Raw genomic sequence first — 7,948 nt, forward strand, 5'->3', positions numbered from 1 at the left:
TTAATCCCTACCTCTTTCCATCGTCCCGTGGCAGAGGGAAGGGTCTCCTGCGACTGTTACAGAAATAATTTTAGTCGATCTCCGACTCCTTTCCAGCGTCTCTTGTGGATTGGATGGCACCCCTGTGATTTTATAGAATTAATGATGGCCAAACTCTACTTCTTTCTAACGTCTCGTGGTGGGCAGGAAGACTTCCCGTTGACTGTTCACAGAAATAATTTTGGTTAAACCTCGATCCCTTTCCAACGTCTCGTGGGGGCGGGAATACATCCCTGTGACTGGTCACAGATATAAGTTGGATCAAACGATTTACCCCTTCCCAACATCGTGTGGGTGGACTGGAAGACAGCTCTGTGAGTGGTCACAGAAATCACATTTTTCAAGGATTTTCAGTCTGCGAAACAAACTAGCAAGATGGCTGATATTGAGAATCGAACAGTAGCATTAAGGCTGTACTGCAGCGAGAGCCAAGTGATCGGAATTTGATAAAAATTAATACACATGTAGTTTATGGTGCCTTAAGCCACCTTATCAAATTGTAGAAAAGTCATGTCGCTGGGTGTCGAGTAATCAGTTTTCAAAGTTCAGTAGAAATACATGGGCTCTTATGGCAGCACGTGGATTTCTACTCCTTTCCCTCTGAAAAAATTATTCGTAGCAATAGTATCGAAATAAAAATCAAGTACATTGTAAAGTATGACTTCGAGATGACTCGCTTGAAATAAGAATTAAAAGCCGTTCAATTTTGTTCTCGTGCAGTTGGCAGCGGAATTGAAATGCAATGCTAAAGGATAGGGTACTGTTGTACCACAATGAAAACACTAAATGTTGCTGCAGTACAACCACCAACAGATTTGAAAAAAATTAATTTTTTATATCTTCTTCCCACAGTCTAGGCTCTATACTTAAAATATGCTTTTTCAAAAAACCGGTAAAGAATTGTCGTTACCGGTAATTTTGTTTTATTGGTACCGATTTTTTTTACCGGCACGGACTATTTCTTATTTAACCTGTACCGGCTTTGTATACACAATCTTGGTATGATAATACTTTTTGAACATTTTGACGACAATTTTGGTAAGTCAAGTTAAATGCTGATATAAAATAAAAATCCTGTGAAAAAAGTAGTATTTGTAAATTTATTGTAAAAATTGTTATTAACCAACAGTTATACTTTGAAAGCTACATTATTTTTTACTTTTTCTGGATTTTGAAATTTAAAAAAAATAATGACTCGAAACCCATTGTTCGTGGGAAAAAGGCACGATGCTTTTCTTTTGTGATTTTATTTATTTTTTCCCCAAAAAAATTACAATATGTTTTTATTTATTTAAGGCAATTGTTTATAACAAAACCCAAGCGTTTTCCGAGAAATCAATATTTTTTTCAAAATCAGCACGTCGAAATCTATATAATACGACTGTTTTTTGAGGGAATATCTTATTTTAAACGAAATCATGGCCAGCGTCAGTGTGCCTGTCGATTTTTAGCCTGTAGCACGATAACCTTCGAAATAATAGACAGATTGGTTTGGCGCACTATATGAAAAAATTTCAAAAGTAGAAAAACTTTGCTTTTTGAAAGACCTACAATATTTTTCATGAAAACTTTTTAAGTTTTGTTGGAAAATCGAAAATTCGAATTTTTATTGCACAAAATAATGAAAAATTAAAAATTTCATTTTACGATCAAACTATCCAAGATAGGACAAAAGACAGTACGAGTCGACTTTCTTTGGATCGTAAAAAAGAAGATTAAAAATAAAACAAATTATATTTTTCCAAAAAAAAAAAAAAACGACATAAGATACGATAAAAAATGAAGACAAAAGTTGTTCGACCAAAAAAGATCTACAAATTTGGTATAAACTTTCGTTAGAAGAATACATCAGAGAACATTAACGTTTTGAAATGAAAACAATGTATTTCACAAAATTTTCTGTCTAAATTGTATCTAAAAATGATCTTAAAACTAGTTTAGGCTAGAATGCGTATTTTCAGTTTAAGTTGTAGAAAAAAACATTGAAAATAAACAAATTAAATTGTTAGAAGAACGACACAAGTTTGCAATAAAGTGTTTAATAACCAAATTGTGTTTTGTATAATTAAATTGAATGCAAAGTAAGGAAAAAATATTAAAATAATCATGATAAATAAAATTTGTACTTTATAAAAAAAACCACAAAAATACGAGAGCTTCCTCTTATCATAAAAATACATTTTCCACGATTTTGAAATAAAATTTTTGCTATTTACTTTTTGAGGATTGCCCGTTTTGCTCTACCCTGTTTTCTTGCTTTCTCTTACTTCTTCCAAATTCTTCATCCACGTGACTTCCTGTCTATTACCATCCAAAATCTATCTTACATACTCATTCACACTCAACTGTCCCTCTTTCTCTCATGTATACATCTCTCTAATAGGTGTGACCATAACCCAACTTCGTAACTACGAACTCTACACAAATCTCCTCTTCATCCGTCCAATATCTGCAAGCTCTCACTTCTTCACCCATTCTAAACCATACAACCCTACTCCATTTTTCTTTCTTTTTTATGTTTTGCAGATATTCTGGTTCCGTCCACCCTTTAACCATTATATCCAATCTATTGTACCTCGAATCTATAATCTTTTTCTATCTCTCTTCTTTTTGTGTTTCTAATATCCTGCCACTCCATAGCCCCATCTCGTATATTACAAACCCTTCTCAGTTTTTTGCTTTCTTCCTCCCATTTTGGTTTTTCCAAATTTCCTTTCGCCTCATTGTTATTAATTTCGCCGAAACATACTTGTTTTATTCTGCCTTCCTCTTCCTTTTTAGCTTCTCTTCAAACCTCCAGGCTCTCTTAATTTGTTTAGTTACCATTTTTCCCTTCCTAACTCTTCTCTTAACATGTATTAGGGGAAACTCCAACTAACCCCCATTACCCATTTCAGAAATCTTTAATGTATACTTTCCACTTTCCTATACTTCTTTCATCCCTAGACCTTCACACTGCTCCATAACACAAGACCGCCCAAATCAAACCGTCACACAATCAGACCGTCATCCTCCAATCATCATTAAATCTTCTCTTTTCTATGTCCCATACTTGACCTATCACTTTACTCGCCTATTTAATTCTTGTTCTCACCTGCAGGTTGTTTCCCCATTCTGCGTAAAACCAAACACCTAGGTAACAGAATTATTCCACACTTTCCACTTTTTGTGCGTTCATCCACCAAACGTAATTTATTTTGGTCTTTCTTTTTCTGAAGAAGATCACCTTCGTCTTATCTGCGTTTACCGTCAAGTCTTCTGCTCCCACATACTCTTCGAAAATTCTCATCATTAGGTTCACCCCCTTCTCATCATCTGCTAACAGAACTACGTCGTCTCCATATGCTAGAGTGTATAGTTTGCTATTACCCCAAACCGTTCCTCCTTTTTCTTTCCCCTCTAGCTTCTACTATAATCCTGCAAGCAGCATATTAAACAGTAGCGGACTCAACAGGCAAACGCTGCTTTGAAATCTACGAACAATGCGACTATTTTTCCTCGTTCTCCCCAAATTTCTGTTAACCAAGAAGTTAAGTACGTAGATATTGTCTATATTCCTCATCCCTGTTCTAACTCGCGTCTGATTGTGTGGAATACTTTCTTTTTGTTCTATCGAACTCTCCAACCTTCTCTTAAAATTTCTGCATATATTTTATAGACCACTGGCATGAGAGTGATCCCCCTGTATTCTTCTACCTTATTTCCCTCCCCTTTCTTGACAAGTGGTATCATCAGTCCTGTTATCCAATCTTCTGGCCACACTTCTCCTTTCCAGCCCTTGTTGCAGATCTGCCATATCCCTTCTCAACCCCTTCTCCATATTTCATCGCTTATTTTTCCATTCCATCTTCTCCTGTAGCCTTGGTTCTTTTTACCCTATTTATTGCCTCGTCCACTTCTTCTTTTGTTATTTCGTTCTCTTCCTCCATTTTTGGACAATCCTTCTCTTTTCCCCTTTGATCTTATTTTGCTCTCCGCCTAACAGACCCTTAAAATAATCCGTCCATTCATCCATTTTTATTTCTTCATTCACGCCCTTCCTTTCCCCACCTATCCCTATTAATCACATCTCAGACCCTACCTTCTTTGATCGCTTTTTCTACCTTGTATTCCTCCTTTTCCCTTTGTCCTTTTCTTTCCAGCATCTTCTCATGTTCTCTTTGTCTTCTGTTATACTCCCCCTTTTGAATTTTCCCTTTTCTCCAATTTCTAATACATTCTTTTATTATCTCTTTACTCTCCTAGCATTCCTTGTCCTACAAGCCTCCCTTTCCCCCTTCTCTTTCTTATTTAGTAACCATCTCATTCCTTACCTTCTTAATCGATATCTTCAACCTTTTAATAAACAAGTCTACTGCCTCTTCTTTTTCATACCTAACCTTCTCCATTTACATATTTTGCTTAAACTCTTTTAATTTATCTAACCCGCAGACTCACATTTTCGTATACCTTTCTCTCTGCCACGCTTACTTACGCCTCCCTTCAGTGTAGCTATGACCGGCAAGTGCTCGGACTTCTTCCCCTCTTTTTTATTCATAAACCATCGCTCTTTTTGATTTTCCCAACTATAATCCTTCTTACCATTGTTAGATCCTTTTCTTCCTTTTACTGCGAATTCTTTTCTCACCCCGAGGCCATGCCGCCCATCATTCTACCTTTGACGTATTCTTTTCTTGCTTCTTGCATCGTCCACGCATAACCTTTCGGTAACAGCCTTTTTATCCGTTTCCACTCCTTCTCATCTGCCCAGGTTTCAATCATCATAATTACATTCCACTTTTACAACTCCCCCCTCAACTCTATTCTTGTTCTTCAATCCTGACACATTCCAGAAAGTTATTTTCACGTTTCTTTCTTCCCTTCACTCTTTCTCCATCCTCGCTTTTTCCTCCTTTGCCGTTTAGAAACTTCTCTGTTTCCTCTCTAGATTCTTTTTCGCCTCACTTTCCCCTAAATTTCACAAAACTTTGCTCTTTTTCCATATTTCATCTAATTATTTCTCCCAGTACCATTCTTTCCCATTTATCCATAACCTGTCTTTCTGTATCCACACTCTGTGCCCCTTTTTCCACTACCCAAGCCGTCTGCTCTATTTGCTGTATCCTTTTCCTCTCTCTCTATGTCAAATCTTTTTGAATTCTCTCCCTTCTTCCTCTAAATAAATTTTTCCCTCCATAATTGTCTTTTTATCCTCCTCACTCCCCACTTTCACTAGAAACATTCCTTTGTTCCTTTTTTCGTCCCTCCTATTCTCGTAACTCCTTGAACTCTTACCTACGCTTCAATTTCTCACATAAGATTTTTTAATTCCGCTTCGCCTCAGTCTTTTCTCGCTACGATCCCCTCCCTGGTCGACTTTTTGAAGCTTTCCTCACCGCTGCTGTCACTGCGACCAACGCCCCCCCACGAAGCACGCTTTAAGCATCGTCATCTCTTGTTGCTCCCTTACACCTGATCTCCGCACTCTACATTTTCTACATCGATACACCCTTGTTCACCCTTGACACACACACACGAGCGCGCGTGCGCGCGCAAGCACGCGCAAGAACGCGGTGTTCCAGTATTGAAAAAAAACTTGTTATATTTTTGAGTTGTAACAAAAAAATGGCGTCGAAAATAATTATGAAAAATGTTTCCTAAAGTTACTAATCACGAAGTAATAACACATCAGTATTGGTAAGGAACAAACGTATACTTGCCTCCATCTTAAGAAATGAGTACTCGTTGCAATAAGTGAAATCGTTCTTGGGAACGATTTCACAAGCTTTTAAAAGGCTATTGAATGTAAATAAAATCACAAAGTTGTAGCTAAATATTTGTTTCAATGCCATAAAAGGGTTCCAACTGCCATTAAATGAGGTGAACTTGATATCCTACATGTCGAACCTAATTTTTATAAGCGTGCTTTTGCTGAAATATTTTTCATTAAAAGAGAAGGCGAAACTGTCTCAACAAAGTGACTGATTCAGATTTTTTCAACGAATCTTGTAACATGATTTTAGTTTCATTTTGTATAGTCAACACCTATCTCGCGCTTGATTATAGTCTATCTACGTTTTACTCTGTGAATATATTATATTGCGTCATCCTTGTATTTCTAGTATTTAACGACTCAAAAATGTTTCGATTTCAATCCATAAATTTTTCGAAATGACCTAATGTAATGTAATTTCACTATTCCTTTAATTACCCTCATGTTATAAATCTGTATATCACGTTAGTTAATGATTCCAATTTTTAAATTTTTATATTAGATAAACTGACGAGGGAATCGGTCTGATTCCAAAACGTCATATTCGTACATGGCCGAATAAATTGTCTGGAAAAAGCGATCAAATAAGGTTGTTCCTTACCAATACTAATTTGTTGTTTCCCAGACGTTAAATTAAGAAGTTTCACATCCCGAAGTTCTTTAAATAACGAGTAATAACAATTAAAGATTAACCAATCAGAAGCACACGATAGACGGTCGACAGTCTATATACCATCGACAAGAGTGTGTGCTTACACAAGTTCAGTCTATAAAATCCTCTTTAATTTTTTGGAAATTTGTAGAGCCCAGTAGAATTATCCACAAGTTTTCAAATTAGACCTGGGATTGGTTTCAAAAAGAGTTTCATGATAAATGTCAAAAATGAGAAGATACTAAAAAATTTTAATTGCATTTCTGACTATTGGTATCACCTCCGACAAGCTTCCTAATGCACCCCTATTATCCATAAGTTTTCAAATTCGACCTAGGGGTGGTTTAAAAAAATGTCTAGACAAATTTCAGAAATGAGAATTTTCAAAGTGTCAAAGTTCACAAAAACATTTTAATTGCATTTATCACTACCCAGATAACAAACGTGCCTGGCACATTACTAGCCGGTCGAAAATAGTTTTTGTTGCTAAACAATCGGTCCGTTCTTGTGAAAAACTATCGAAAAATATGTGCGAAACACTCGTTCAGAACATCTAATAAAAAATTTGATTCCTCTGCTCATCGGCAACGTCTGCAAGGCTTGAAAGCGTGTCTCGATTTTTCGTTTGAAGGATTTGCGCTCGCGAGTTTGACTTTTCCGGGACTCGAAGAAACTAAAAAAATGTTGCGAGCTTCCAGAATCTAAATCAAAATATTAATATAAATAGAGAGAGAGAGAGAGAGTAACCGAATTGCCTATGACAAAGCCACCGAACGCGTCCTCGGGTTGCGGATAGAGGGACCCTGTACCAAGGGTTTCTGCTGAATATGGTTACAAAAATAAATAGGCAGTCGCGGACAATTGTCCAGGGGTGGTCCCGAAGGAATTAACCCCAAAGCGGAGGTGTGAAAACCGTGCCGAAAGCTGAATGGCACCTGGGTGAGGTGTCTAGAACGGTGACTCTGGGAAACCGGGCGACCTCTCAGAGTACGCAGCCTTATCCTTGCATGCGGGGCTCCACAAGGATGGACGAACCCTTTTCCCTAGCTTCTCGTGGGAACAACAATGACAAACCAAACATAGTTGTAGTAAGTGCGGTTCAAAACAACAGAACGCGCAGGGCTCCCGACAATGGGTCGGCCAACAATGCCGACCAATCTAGAGTGGGGGAGTCAATGTAAATGGATTCAATGCGATGGATCGGCGGGATCTGGTGACCTTTGGGTGGACGGAGCGACTGAATCACGACTTGCTAGACTGCTACGATGCGAGTGTGGCCCGTGAACGGGGTTACATGGCACGGCTGCATGCTCTGTGGTGCGAGAAACACCCTGAGCTATCGCACTTTTCGCAGCAACGTCTGCGAAATCATGCTGAACTACTCCGTAAAAGGGGCTATGTAGGCGGAACGCATACTCTACCACAGCTAGAACAAGCCGGCAACAAAGAAAGAGAGGCGACACTAAGACCAACCGCGGGCAGGCATCCAATAGATGAAGAGCGAT

The sequence above is a fragment of the Belonocnema kinseyi genome, chromosome 10, assembly GCF_010883055.1.
Source record: "Belonocnema kinseyi isolate 2016_QV_RU_SX_M_011 chromosome 10, B_treatae_v1, whole genome shotgun sequence".
Taxonomy (NCBI): Eukaryota; Metazoa; Arthropoda; class Insecta; order Hymenoptera; family Cynipidae; genus Belonocnema; species Belonocnema kinseyi.